Genomic DNA, 15,726 nt, shown 5'->3' with positions numbered 1-15,726 from the left:
AAACAATCTCTATATAAGATCCTATAAAGCGACCACTTTTTCTTAGGAACTTATCAAGTAAGGAACAAGAAGCGATTTCAGAAATGTTCGAGTGAATAAGTTTGATGTCGTAGTCACTAGCATTGCCTTGAAAAGTAAACAATTGAAGGCAAATTTTTCTCTTTTGGCAACGTCATTAAAAAAAATTGGACGAATTGCACCTTATAGGTTTGTTAAAGATTTTGAAGAGGAAAGTTCTGAGAAAGTACGTGTGGAGCACAGTCTTGTATGGTAGTAAAATGTGGTCTGTGGGAAAACAGGAACAGGAAAGAATCGAAGCATTTGAGATGTAATGCTACAGACGAATGTTGAAAAGCAGACGGACTGGTAAGGTGATGTGGTTCTCCGCACAATTGGCGAGGAAAGGAATATATGGAAAACACTGACAAAAAAGAGAAAGGGACAAGATGATAGGATAGCTCTTAAGGCAACAAGGAATAACCTCCATGGTACAACAGAGAGCTGTAGAGGGTAAAAACTGTAGAGTAAGACAGATAATTGAGGACGTAGGTTGCAAATGCTACTCTGAGATGAAAAGATTGGCACAGGAGATGAATTCGTTCGTGATTTGAACGAGTCAGAAGACTGGAAAAGTGTTTGAGACAGAAATGCGATACCAAACTAGCATATTACAAGAGTATTCCTAGAAAGTTGTGTTCAGGTACCAAATCGTGTCGTCTGTTCGGAATGAAATTTTCACCTGCAGCGGAGTGTACGTTGATATGAAGCTTCCTGGCAAATTAAAACTGTGTGCCGGACGGAAACTCGAACTTGGGACCTTTGTCTTTCGCGGGCAAGTGCTATAAAGGCTGAGCTACCCAAAGCACGATTCACGACCCGTCATCGTAGCTTTACATCCGCCAGTACCTTGTTTCTGACCTTCCAAACTTCACAGAGGCTCTCCTGCGAAACCTGCAAGTCTAGCACCCCTGGAAGAAAGGATCCACAGTTTTAATCTGCCAAGAAGTTCCATTTCGTCTCTTGTTCCTTCGACGAAGCCTACCGCTCACGCTGAACTGCTCCATTAAATACCCGGATGAACCCACTGAACGCCTGGCCATCTGTGCGTATGACAGAGTAAAATGCTTGTCTAATATTACCCCCATTAGTGCCTACCCTGAGTGTGTGTGGTCGTTAATGACGGGCACTTAGCCTCCACTAATCTGAGAACCGGACTCCCCATTTGGTCCGACACTCAGTTGGGCCTTAGTCAGCAGAGCATAGGCGCGAGTGGTGCAGAAACGAGCTTCGGGGTAACGGCCGGACAAATGTATTGGGGTCACGCGAGCCGTGCTAAAGGGTTGCTAACCCCAGCCTCGTGGGCTGGCACTTCCGTATCGATCGCTTGGCGCCTGCCCGCCAGACCCCTGCAGCTCAGGACATAGACGCCCTGCGGGGCTAGCACGCCGTGTTAAAGCGCTCGCCTCATTGTGCGACTGGCGTCACTCAACAAGAGCAGTCACTTCGGCGACGCCCAGGCTGGCACAGAAGCACGGCTCATTACGCAAGAGATATCGACGCGTTGTACGAGATCTGTTCAAAAAATTCCGCAAAATTGATAATTTCGTGCCTGTTTTAGGAAACAGCTGTCATGCGAGACACAGCTCCCCCTCTTTGTGCATGATATACAACAGGCTCTAGATACCGGCTCCTGGGTTGATGCCGTATTTCTAGACTTTCGAAAGGCGTTCGACTCAGTTCCGCACTGTCATTTGCTACAGAAAGTGCGCGCTTACGGTCTATCCGATGACATATGCGGTTGGATAGAAAGTTTTCTAACAGACAGGGAGCAGTATGTCGTCCTGAACGGGGTGACTTCAACAGAAACAAGCGTAACTTCAGGTATGCCCCACGGCAGCGTAATAGGTCCTCTGCTTTTTACGATTTACATAAACGATCTGGTTAATGGTATTGACAGCGGCCTTAGACTGTTTGCCAATGATGCTGTAGTCTACAGGAAAGTAGTATCACACGGAAGTTGTGAACAAATCAATGAGGATTTGCAGAAAATAAATGCGTGGTGTAATGACTGGCAGTTATCTCTCAATATTAGTAAGTGTAACCTACTGCGTATGTTGTTTTGTTGTTGTGGTCTTCAGTCCTGAGACTGGTTTGATGCAGCTCTCCGTGCTACTCTATCCTGTGCAAGCTTCTTCATCTCCCAGTACCTACAGCAAACTTAGTCCTTCTGAATCTGCTTAGTGTATTCATCTATTGGTCTCCCTCTACGATTTTTACCCTCCACGCTGCTCTCCAGTTCTAAATTTGTGATCCCTTGATGCCTCAAAACATGTCCTACCAACGGGTCCCTTCTTCTAATCAAGTTGTGCCACAAACTCCTCTCCAATTCTATTCAATACCTCCTCATTAGTTATGTGATCTACCCATCTAATCTTCAGCATTCTTCTGTAGCACCACATATCGAAAGCTTCTATTCTCTTCTTTTCCAAACTATTTATCGTCCACATTTCACTTCCATACATGGCTACGCTCCATACAAATTCTTTCAGAAACGACTTCCTGACACTTAAATCTGTACTCGATGTTAACAAATTTCTCTTCTTCAGAAACGCTTTCCTTGCCATTGCCAGTCTACATTTTATATCCTCTCTACTTCGACCATCATCAGTTATTTTACTCCCTAAATAGTAAAACTCCTTTACTACTTTAAGTGTCTCATTTCCTAATCTAATTCCCTCAGCATTAATTCGACTACATTCCATTATCCTCGTTTTGCTTTTGTTGATGTTCATCTTATACCCTCCTTTCAAGACACTGTCCATTCCGTTCAACTGCTTTTCCAAGTCCTTTGCTGTGTGTAACAGAATTACAATGTCATGGGCGAACTTCAAAGTTTTTATTTCTTCTCCATGGATTTAATACTTACTGCGTATAGCAAGCCGAAAATCCTGATTAATGTACGAGTACAACATAAATGCTCAGTCTTTGGAAGCGGTAACGTCCGACCTCAAATGGAATGATCATATTACACAAGTAATGGGTAAGGCGAACTCTAGATTGCGGTTTATTGGTAGAATCCTGAAACGATGCACTCCTTCAACAAAGGAAATAGCGTACAATACTTTAGTTCATCCAGTCTTGGAGTACTGTTCGTCTGCATGGGACCCTTACCAGTTGGGTCTGATTCAAGGGATTGAAAAGGTCCAAAGAAGAGCGGCAAGATTCGTGACCGGTACATTTAGCCATCGCGGGAGCCCTTAGAGTGTCCCCGTAAGTTTTTACTGTGGCTAATATTACGATTATCTCCTTCCGTACAAGAGCCTATATTTTCTCCGGGATCATGCTGTCTTTCAGTTTCACTTCCATCATTATTGAAGCAAACAAAACAGAAAATGAATTTACGATTCTGTAGTGTATTAATAGTGAGAGGGCCTTTAGTATCCTCTTGGAGAGACAAGCTCTTTCCAAAGTTTGTGCACCTGCAGTTCATTGCAGGGTTTTCGTGTGCGTTGAGCGATTATCCAATCTCCAGACCATTAAATTAATTCGTTTTAGCCTGGGTTATATGGGAGCGAATACAAGCGAACGAGAATTCTCTCTGGTACAAACGGTAGACGACCACGAGCGAATACTATGCGGTCATGTTCGCATAGCTTTCGCTTGTGCTTGCTCATGTTTTTCTGGTTGTCGGTTTTTCATCGAAACATCGAAGGACGTTCCCCTTCTGTCCGCTTCGGCGCTAGTAGCAGAGAGGGCATTTGTCTCGTATTTTGCGTGGTAATTACTTACATCGGAGATATGAGTTGTGTGAGAGATGGAGAGACAACAGCGTTAACACATTACGGCCACATGTCACTACTCAAAACTGCCTGCTCAAATCGAAAGTTTAAGTACACCTCAGTTGTTTACACTTGTTAATTCAAGATACCATCATAGTTATTTACTGGCGTCTTGTGCGCCAGGAATATAATCAGTCAAGGAACTTTTAGGGCGGATGATGTAAATGCTGGACTTTCTTTAGGTTACGTCGGGAATTACTGTTATGCTGTTACATTTCCTTCAAGATTTTAATTTGAGGTTAGCGAAAAGCTTCACCCGGCCATATTTGTGAAGTTTTGGATTAATGCTAAAGAAGGCTATTGTTGCATTTCAGTTTGAAGTGAATGTCTACTTGTTTAAAGCTTACGTGTTCACCCACACACGTACATTTTTCTTTTCCTGCGCTATTTTGCTTGTTTCCATACTATTTTGCTTGTTTCCATAAACAGTGCGCTCACCGTGCGAGTAGTCCAGCTTAACATCACGTTTTTGCATTGTGGCTATGACTTGCGGAGTACTGAGGGAAACGTGTGACGTTTCTAAGTGTGGAATAGTAGTTCATAATTCCGTAGATTGATATAGTCGTGCTGTTTCTCTCGTGCTCTCTTCCTTTCCCCTAGTATAAACGCTTCTTCACAGATAAAACGAAAGATTGTGAACACTGGAGAATTATCTGTGAATGCTCTTTCCATTTCGCTCCGGTATAAACGAGGATATTTCTGTCAATTTCTCCTCCAGGGAAGAGAATGAATAGGGTGAGTCTTTTATGTTATCACATTTCGATATAAACAGTACATTTGATAAATATGTAATGGACGGACGCCCCTCACTCGAAACTTCTTTTTTCTTCAGCCACGAATAGTCTGTCTTGCCTTGTAGATTTAATGAGGGAATCCAAGTAAGCCAGAGTACACGTGAAGGACGCGAGTGACAGGTGTGCTGGAGTGTATGTAACGTGCAGATAACGTATCGCTCGGCGCCATTGCGCTAATGGCCTGTCTTGTCACTCCGAGTGTGCGGAAGTGGCCGAATTCAGCGTACAATTCTAGCGCAGAAATTTATGGCCGTCGCGTGCTACACCAGGCTTTGGCGTGTGGAAGGAGCTGGCGGTATTTTTGTCATAGAAATAAAATTTATGTCAGCGAACGCCGATACGTTCATGGCTGTGCTGCCAATTCAGGAATGGGGACGCACTCTCGAAGAACGTGAAACGGGAGGGCTCATGGTCGTCGAGGGAGACAACTTACAATTAGTCAGACCTCTAGGACCACACTACGATAGCCCATCGGTACAAACAGGACGACATTGACAGCGCTCCATATCGGCGCTGCTGTGCACAGGAAAGCTTAATAATAATAATTATTGTTATTATTATTATTTAGTGTGGCACAACGGCCTGGTGCAAATAGTTCAATCGGACGCCACTTCGGTGAGTTGCGTGATCCTAACCTGTCCCAGTAAAAGGGAACCTATAATGCAACGTAGAATCTTAAACACGTGTCGTTCCTGTCGAATCTTCGCAGCACTGAGAGGTGAAATTCCATGATCCGATCGGCATTCGAGCCCAAATTTACCGCAATATCACCACGCCCTAATGGCGCTGTGGAAGTACCAGAACTGTTTATTGTACTTGTTAGCTGATTACGTTAGCTACTATCTATGGCTTGTCGCAGTGTAGAACATTAGTGCCCGTTAGTAAATATTAGTAAGTTGTTCGTTTCTCCAACTGTGATTTCGATTGGCCTTTCCCTCCATAAGTCGAGTTTATAATTTCTTAAAATAAGATATGGTGTGGGTTCCTGTAGTCATGTCCTAGTTCATGAACCACGGACAACGTATGAGTGGCCAAGTAAGTGGTCCCGGCAGTCGGGATAAGTTACTTTGGAATAAGGCAGGGCATCTCGGACACATTCTGAGTCGTGGTCACCTTTGTGCTCATACGGCAAAGACTACCAAATCCACCAGTTAGTCCCTCAACCGTGAGGGGTAATACCCAATGGGATTGTGAGGCCGAAAGTGCAGGTGGTCAGGTCCACATGTAGGAGGATAAGAGTGAAGAAACTTCAGAATAAGGAAATCAGGCACAAGTACATAACAGCGATCTCAGAAAGGTACCAATTAGTTGAATGTAGTCAATTACAGCCATTGGAAAAGGAATGGACAAGGTACAGGGACACAGTACTAGAAGTGGCTAAATAATGTCTTGGAACAGTAGTGTGTAAAAGTAGGAAGAAGCAAACAGCTTGCTGGAATGACACAGTCAAGGCAGCCTGTAAAACGAAAAAGAAGGCATATCAAAAATGGCTACATACTAGAACTCAGGTAGACAGAGAAAGTTATGTTGAAGAAAGAAACAAAGCCAAACAGATAATTGCACCATCCAAGAAGAAATCTTGGGAAGACTTTGGAAACAGGTTGGAGACTATGGATCAAGCTGCTGGAAAACCGTTCTGGAGTGTTATTAGCAGTCTTCGAAAGGGAGGTAAGAAGGAAATGACAAGTATTTTGGACAGGTCAGGAAAACTCCTGGTGAATCCTGTGGGCGCCTTGGGAAGATGGAGGGAATATTTTGAAGAATTGGTCAATGTAGGTGAAAATACGATCAGCAATGTTTCAGATTTCGAGGTAGAATGGGATAGGAATGATGATGGAAATAGGATCACATTTGAGGAAGTGGAGAAAATAGTCAATAGATTGCAGTGCAGTAAAGCAGTTGGGGTGGATGAAATTAAGTCGGAGCTCATCAAATACAGTGGAAGGCCAGGTCTTAAATGGCTACACAGGATAATTGAAATGGCCTGGGAGTCGGGACAGGTTCCATCAGACTGGACAAAAGCAGTAATCACACCAATCTTTAAACATGGAAACAGAAAAGATTGTAACAACTACAGAGGTATCTCTTTAATCAGTGTTGTGGGTAAAATCTTCTCAGGTATTGTTGAAAGGAAAGTGCGAGTATTAGTTGAGGATCAATTGGATGAAAATCAGTGTGGGTTTAGGCCTCTTAGAGGTTGTCAGGGCCAGATCTTTAGCTTACGGCAAATAACGGAGAAGTGTTATGAGTGGAACAGGGAATTGTATGTATGCTTTATAGATCTAGAAAAGGCATATGACCGGGTTCCTAGGAGGAAGTTATTGTCTGTTCTACGAGATTATGGAATAGGAGGCAAACTTTTGCAAGCAATTAAAGGTCTTTACATGGATAGTCAGGCAGCAGTTAGAGTTGACGGTAACTTGAGTTTATGGTTCAGAGTAGTTTCAGGGGTAAGACAAGGTTGCAACCTGTCGCCACTGTTGTTCGTATTATTTATGGATCATATGTTGAAAACAATAGACTGGCTGGGTGAGATTAAGATATGTGAACACAAAATAAACAGTCTTGCATATGCGGATGACTTAGTTGTGATGAAAGATTCGATTGAAAGTTTGCAAAGTAATATTTCAGAGCTAGAGCAGAAATGTAAGGACTATGGTATGAAGATTAACACCTCCAAAACGAAAGTAATGTCAGTGGGAAAGAAATATAAACGGATTGAGTGCCAAATAGGAGGAACAAAGTTAGAACAGGTGGACGGTTTCAAGTATTTAGGATGCATATTCTCAAGGGATGGCAACACAGTGAAAGAACTGGAAGTGAGGTGTAGCAAAGCTAATGCAGTGAGCGCTCAGCTACGATCTACTCTCTTCTGCAAGAAGGAAGTCAGTACCAAGACAAAGTTATCTGTGCACCGTTCAATCTTTCGACCAACTTTGTTGTATGGGAGCGACAGCTGGGTGGATTCAGGTTACCTTATCAACAAGGTTGAGGTTACGGATATGAAAGTAGCTAGGATGATTGTAGGTACTAGTAGATGGGAACAATGGCAGGAGGGTGTCCACAATAAGGAAATCAAAGAAAATCTGGGAATGAACTCTATAGATGTAGCAGTCAGGGCGAACAGGCTTAGATGGTGAGGTCATCTTACACGCATGGGAGAAGCAAGGTTACCCAAGAGACTCATTGGTTCAGTAGTAGAGGGTAGGAGGAGTCGGGGCAGACCAAGGAGAAGGTACCTGGATTCGGTTAAGAATGATTTTGAAGTAATAGGTTTAACATCAGAAGAGGCACCAATGTTAGCACTCAAAGGGGATCGTGGAGGAATTTTATAAAGAGGCTATGCTCCAGATTGAACGCTGAAAGGCATAATCAGTCTTAAATGATGATGATGATGATGAGATATATACATATAACATCCTACACATTATACCGTACATTACTCTGTTTGTAACAATGGAATATGCCACTCCTCTGACCTGTTGTTGTTGTTGTTGTGGTCGTCAGTCCTGAGACTGGTTTGATGTAATACCTACTCCGAACGTTTCTTTTGTTTCCTTTACTGCTTGCTCAATATACAGATTGAATAGCATCGGGGATAGGCTACAACCCTGTCTCACTCCCTTCCCAACCACTGCTTCCCTTTCATGTTCCTCGACTCTTATAACTGCCATCTGGTTTCTGTGCAAATTGTAAATAGCCTTTCGCTCCCTGTATTTTACCCCTGCCACCTTCAGAATTTGAAAGAGAGTATTCCAGTCAACATTGTCAAAAGCTTTCTGACATACTGCTGTGTTTAGATCACTTTGTTACGATATTCCAATCTACCCAATCCTCTGACATATTGCTGTGTTTAGAACGCATTATTAAGACATTCCAATCCGCTTTCACCTCACACAAGTTTCAATGGGCCAGTTTTCTAGACGAATTAGACATAAGTGGTAAAACCTTTCAAAGGGCTGTCAGTGCTCTGACCGTAAAGTGTATGTTGGTAACACCTGTCGCGAGCGATGACGGGTATAAGATGGCGGAAGAGCTGATTTGTGTAGACAATAAGAACGACGTTTTGGTTTCGAACGCGGACGAAACAAATGTTGCATTTTCGACAACATCCTGTAGCACAATACGTATAGTTAGGGCGATGGGACTTAACGGATACACAAAAAAACGTAATAAAACATTTAACACGAGTGATATTATGTTCTTAGAGAGCCGGCCGTTGTGGCCGAGCGGTTCCAGGCGCTACAGTCTAGAACCGCGCGACCACTACGGTCTGGTTCGAATCCTGCTTCGGGCGTGGATGTGTGTGATGTCCTTAGGTTAGTAAGGTTTAAGTAGTTCTAAGTTCTAGGGAACTGATGAGCTCATAAATTAAGTCCCATGGTGCTCAGAGTCATTTGTTCTTGGAAATGTGACCTCGCTATGGAACAAAACAGGATTTTATTTTTAAAAAAATTGTTCAGATGGCTCTGAGCATTATGGGACTTAACATCTGTGGTCATAAGTCCCCTAGAACTTAGAACTACTTAAACTAACTAACTTAAGGACATCACACACATCCATGCCCGAGGCAGGATTGGAACCTGCGATCGTAGCAGTCCCGCGGTTCCGGACTGAGCGCCTGAACCGCTAGACCACTGCGGCCGGCGATTTTATTTTCAACGTACACAATTTCGCTTCTTTGTATTCAGAAAACGCCATGTATTTCAAGCCATTAATGATATTTCGTACATAAAAGGAAGCGAAATGTGTATGACAAAAACAAACGGCTTTTTATTTAGTTGCATACACGGACCACATCTCCAAGAAAATAAAAATATAGAAACAACGAAGGAATTCCTAAAACCATAAAAACAATAACACCACGATTTTATTGAAACCAACTCATCAGAGTAGGGCTTGTACACTATTGCTGCACTCTTCATGCATAAATAAATTGTGCCTTTGAGAGGACCTTCTGCGTCGCACGTATTCGAACAAGTGACTGCTACGACGTTTTTTGCACTGTCTGGTACCGTGAAGTGATCTGCTTATAGGCGACCAGATGGCTTCGATACCTGTAGTGTGTGCATCCGTTTCGGTATCTTTAAATGTCGTTAACTGTAAAATGCTTGAATCCTTCATCGCTCAAGTTTTTGTACGACCGAAAACAGTTGGAAATGGTAGTCATTCCTGGAAGGATGTATTCCTTGATGCAGCACCTTCGTACGCCTGCTAACAACTTTGAAAAAAACGCTTGTGGGTTCTTGGATGGATTCCTCCGAAAACCCATATTCCCGTGTTCTTGTTCCCTCTGCCGTATCTTCTTCTTCCGAACATAGCCTCGTCAATCTCAACAGTGACTCCGTCGCCACCAATTTTTCCACTTCCGTTGAAGCACATTTCAATAGATAGTTCTCTGCAAAAGCTTTATCAGTCTACCTCTGTCTTCTTGGATAACTGTAGTTCACCAGTAATAAAGTTTCTGCTCCTTTCGACCCAGGGACGAGTAAAAATTTGTAGATTTTTTGCGATACGTAACTTGCTTGAACCATTAAACCACGAATTTTTCCGAATACTACAGCAAGCTTCGTAATTAGTCATTCTGCAGCTCCATTGCACCCCATTTCGTACGAGGAATAACTTATAGTCCCACCACACTTCGGACACTTACTACGACTGGCCATGAAACCGTGGGACATACACCGGTTAACTACCGTACATTGCCTTCCTGCTCCACAAGGACAAGGCCCCTACAGCGAACTCGTTCGGAGACGGTAGCTGAAAACACAATGGAGTCTACATCTACATCTACATCTACATCTACATAGATACTCCGCAAGCCACCGTACTGTGCGTGGCGGAGAGTACCATGTAACACCACTAGCAATTTCCTTTCCTGTTCTGCTCGCAAATAGAGCGAGGGAAAACGACCGCCTATATGCCTCCGTATGAGCCTTAATTTCTCCTTTTATATCTTCGTGGTCCTTGCGCGTAGTGTATGTTGTCGGCAGTAGAATCGTTCGGCAGTCGGCTTCAAACGCCGGTTCTCTAAATTTTCTCAGTAGCGTTTCACGGGAAGAACCGCGCCTTTGCCCCAGGAATTCCCATTTGAGTTGCCGAAGCATCGCCGTAACACTTACGTGTTGTTCGAAACTACTGGTAACAAATCTAGGAGCCTGTCTCTGAATTGCTTCGATGTCTTCCTTCAACCCAACCTGGTACAGATCCAGAACACTCGAGCAGTAGTCAAGCATAGGTCGCACCTGCGATCTCCTTTACATGTGAACCACACGTTCCTAAATTTCTCCCAATGAACCGAAGTCGACCATTCGCTTTCCCTACCACAGTTCACATGTTCGTTCCATTTCATATCGCTTTGCAACGTTACGCCCAGATATTTAATCGACTTCACTGTGTCAAGGAGGAAACTGCTAATACTGTATCCGAACGTTACAGGTTTGTTCTTCCTACCCAAATCGAACTGTTCGCTCAAAAGTGGCTGAAGTCATCTGTTTCGGTATTTCTCATTTGTTACTTACAAGAATACCAAGTGCAGCGTTAATATCTATGGTTGTCTTATAAGGTGATTAGAAATAATGAAACTAAGGTCAGAAAATTAAAAGGTAACATTTTCAAAATAAATACACTTCAGTAATTTTTTCTGAAGGTTAGGGTGAAATACCCCCCGTTATATAGACCCACCTCCTTTCGTTGTGGTCCGATCAGAAGAATCTGTGCAACTCAGAAAAACTATCATTGTAGTTTAAAGTAGTACCTATTTATCACTGCCAATACTGTTACAGGTTGAGACACATCGCTCTTACATAGACCTTGGGCTAAGCTACATGTCAGTTCGACAACATAACTAGTTTCCCAGCTTTCAGATTCGTTGGCTTCGCAAACTCACAACCAAACTGTTGCTCCCAACCTAACCTAGGCCTCGGGCTACGCTACATGTCAATCTGACACCACAACCAGTTTTTTTTGCTTTCTCATTTGTTGGCTTCGTCAACACACAAATTGTCAAATTCCCACCTAATCTAGATATCGCTAGACTACAGGTCATAACAAAAATACCAATATACTGTAGCCGCAAGAAGTAAAGGAAAGATCATGTACACAAGGCATGTAATTCATCTCTCTTCGCAACCAAAATTGACTATTGTAGACAATATACTTCCGATTAGAATGTCACGGAACAAAAATATCTGTAGTTTAGACATACCTCGTAATAACTTCAACATTAAAAACGCCAAATTGCTTATATACATCGATAACAGAAACGCCAAAATGCAGTAGAAGTAGAAAATTAAAAAAGGACAGTCCACAAAAGGCGAGTAAGTCATTGTAAGCACCAACACAACATTACACATTTAAGAAAAAAATCATTATCAATATTTCACCATACAGATTGCTGGATACATCGATAATAGAAACATCAATATGCTGGAATAGTAAAAATTAAAGAAAGGGCCGTCTATACAACGCGAATAATTCTTGTGCTTCAGTCAGCACAAGTGAAATATGGTATTGTGCTCTTTATTTTCGTCATAAACGTAGATAGCCTGCGAAAAACGTATGTGTGAAAATAACGCGAGTCATTCGTATTTTCTCATTTGCTGGCTAAGTCATTAGTTCTAAAACCGCTTGTCTCCAATTGGCTACCACCAATGATACAAGCAGAAGTGTTACCAACATTTAGGCTGTACCGCGAACACGAGCGGCTCGTGGACGGCCCATAGTAAAGTTGCACCGTTATACCACACTGTTGCGTCTTCCTGCACTGTGTTAGCTTTGTCAGAAATTCTACCAAGGAAATCATTTTCTCAAAATTAGGGCTCCGAAATCCTTTTTGTAATCCTAATACCCTCTAATCATGAGATTTGTTTTCTTTGGGAGAGGAAAGCCTTTGAAAGAACACCAGTATTTCAATATGTTCAAAATTACGTTTTCATTTCCAAGATAAAACACGCTATACTCAAAATTAGCCATGAAAATAGGAGCATTCGCAAATGTTACTGAGCTTCGCAGTGCTGGCGAATATCGAGCTGTTACTTCTACCGCCTTTTGTTAATTTCTCGGAATAATAAATTAATAAACAAACAGCGGTCTTTCTTTCTATTTTAAGCATGTACATAGATAAATTAAAAATAACCATTTTAGAGATATTTCAACATTCAAAAGTACAAATAGTGACACAACGAACAGTGTCATTTAACTAGTTCGACAGGAAAGTCAGTGAAAGTCGGGCTTCTGGCGGTGGTGCTGATATTGAACCGCCTACGTCAGCAACGAGATTACGCTCAACGCCACAGTCTCTTACGTCATTTGAGCTTCCTACACGCCATACGTTGAAATAGATAACATTTATCTTCACCAAATAACCGTAAGTATATCTGCGAGGTAATGTTTTCAGTCATATCGATCTTTTATATTAATCTGTACGCGAATCGAAAGCATGGAACTTCCCGTTTCCAAACTCGGTATTCATTTGTTTTGTCATACGCTTATGGAAGTATTTATTTACATCTGGTGCTATTAATAAGCACCTCCGTCACAGAGCGAAGATTCTGTGTGTATGATTTGTATTTTACAGAAACAAAAACGCTAATATTCGTCTCTCTCGCGCTCGAGACATTTTCAGTATGTCGCACTCTCAGTCTTTGTGATAAGTGAATCTATTATTAGAAAACCGTCTCGGTTAGCATACAATTTACATAACAACGCTTGACTGAGTTTCTTCCAAAATATCGTGTGGAAATTGCATTGGAACAGCTTGGGATTGTTGGCTATACGGGACAGGACTTTACTTTCAATTTACCGCGAGCAGTTTTTTAGCATATCGCTGAATATGCGGAACAAATGAGAATATCCTTTCGAGGATGTTCAGAGAGATTCAGTCTACAGATTGACTCAAGTAAACGAGAAAAGAGCGCTCCAGAGACCCATTCATCAATTCGTACTCCAAGTCCTTTCATTTTCCAAAATCTCTTAAGGCAGATGATGATTCAACTATGGCACAAATCGTGGTTTTCCAACTGCATTACCACTACGTCTCTGATTATATTTATGTCGAACAATGCTTCTTTCGCTCAAATCTTTTAGAATTATTAACGTAACTTCTTAAATTTACTTGAATTACGGTGCAGTCAACATGCCTCTTAACTTATTTTTCTGTCTTTGTCAGCAGAGGAGAATAATACGGTGTGTAAAACTCTTTTCTGTCGAGGAAAGAATCTCAACTCGAGCGGTTACGTTACAACAGAATAAAAATTATTTTAACCCTTTCGTGACCGAATTAATTAAAATATCGATATTACTATAAAAATTAGTTTTCTGCATTTGGAATGGATGCTGAGTGAGGCCATGTTTCTAAATTTTGTGTTGGCGTTTATAGTTTTATGATTATTTTAAGTGGGACGCATATGTCCCGCTGGACTGAAGGAGGAATAAATGGTTCCCTAAATTTATTCCTGCTAGAGTCCAGTGAGACGTATAAGTCACATTTAAAGTAATTTTTTACTAGGGATTGGGATAGGATTTGTAAAAAGAAGGAAGTACCTTTATTATAGCAAACAAATTCGAAGATGATACGTCAGTTGCAGATTTGTCATCACCACCCGAAAGATATATGATTCGGCACAAGAGAAAAATGGAGATAATCTCAGCTATATCCTGCCGTACATCCATAGCATGGAAGTGAGTACACAGCTGTAATGTAGCTTTAGATCGGTTCCACTAACACTAGGTCCCTCTAATTGCGCCACCGACTTCATTTTTTTCGGACGTTTCAATAGTAGAGTTTAATCGTGTGGAACTGTAATAATGGAAGACAATGTGGCCAACTTTTTTCAGCTTGATTTTGTAAGGCAGCTTTCGACTTGGAGAAATACAATGAGAAGGGGAAGGCAAGCATAAATCTCAACAAACAAAACATAGCTTGTGGAGTATTCCGTTTCACATCAAATCAAGCGAAATAAAATGAGATTACAGCACCTAATAAAATATATGCATAGAAAAATGTAGACACAAATACGAACAAAAGTGACGTTATAAATTCTCTACATGGCAAGTCTCCATACTGACCAACTCTTTTATATAAAATATGACTGACAATCTGAGTCTTTAACTCTCCCCTCCCATAAATCAATTTCTGCTGGTGACCATGCAACATATATACAGTACTTTAAGAGTGATATTTCCCAAAACTGAAGTTGACTGTGTCATCGTAAGTTCTTCCATTACTCGTCATGGAATTGAATTGATAGTGTGGTGTACTACGAATTGCGTGTTCCATCACTGTTGGCGTATAGTGTGAACATTGCAGACTGCTCCACGATAACGCTCACGCGCATTCTGAAAGACTCCCATAAAAACAAAAACACTAGCAATTGGTTTGGGAAGTCATTCCCCACCCACCTTATTCACCTGATATTGCGCCCTCGGATTCACACGTTTTCCGCTGTCTATCGAACAACTTTCAAAGGAGGTTACTGTTCTGACGTAAATGCGCGGCGAACATCGCTCGTTCGCCTCAAAACCACGCGATTTCTACAGCCGCGGAATCGAAAGGTTGCCCCAGCGTTAGCAGACTGTCGTAAATAGTGAAGAAGAAGATATTATTGATGACTAGTGTCACTGTTACGTGAATCTGTTGTGTTTATTAACCTTTAAAGTAGTAAATGAGCTTTTGCTATTTGTGGAGCAAAATAAATGATGATGGTCAAAGTAGAGAGGATATAAAATGTAGACTGGCAATGGCAAGGAAAGCGTTTCTGAAGAAGAGAAATTTGTTAACATCGAGCATAGATTTGTCAGAAAGTCTTTTCTGAAAGTATTTGTATGGAGTGTAGCCATGTATGGAAGTGAAACGTGGACGATAAATAGTTGAGACAAGGAGAGAATAGAAGCTTTCGAAATGTGGTGCTACAGAAGAATCCTGAAGATTAGATGGGTAGGTCACATAACTAATGAGGAGGTATTGAACAGAATTGGGGAGAAGAGAAATTTGTGGCACAACTTGACTAGAAGAAGGGATCGGTTGGTAGGACATATTCTGAGGCATCAAGGGATCACCAATTTAGTATTGGAGGGCAGGGTGGAGGGTAAAA

At 41.8% G+C, this 15,726-nt stretch overlaps 1 protein-coding gene across 3 annotated transcripts in view; it reads left to right on the top strand.

The window, feature by feature from the left end:
• Positions 1-15,726, top strand: part of LOC126336397 (protein quick-to-court) — a 334,356-nt gene that overhangs the window by 18,111 nt on the left and 300,519 nt on the right. Inside the window, exon 1 of one of the 3 annotated variants that reach the window (XM_050000077.1) lies at positions 12,704-13,001. The exons of the other annotated variants lie outside the window; for them this stretch is intronic. The gene's annotated coding sequence lies outside the window, so the exon portion shown is untranslated. Of the gene's footprint in view, positions 1-12,703; positions 13,002-15,726 lie in introns of those variants that run through there. 3 annotated transcript variants of the gene reach the window in all.

This window comes from Schistocerca gregaria, chromosome 2 (assembly GCF_023897955.1).
Source record: "Schistocerca gregaria isolate iqSchGreg1 chromosome 2, iqSchGreg1.2, whole genome shotgun sequence".
Lineage (NCBI taxonomy): Eukaryota > Metazoa > Arthropoda > Insecta > Orthoptera > Acrididae > Schistocerca > Schistocerca gregaria.
Note: the sequence above shows the minus strand (reverse complement) of the source record. Positions and strands in the feature narration are given on the sequence as shown.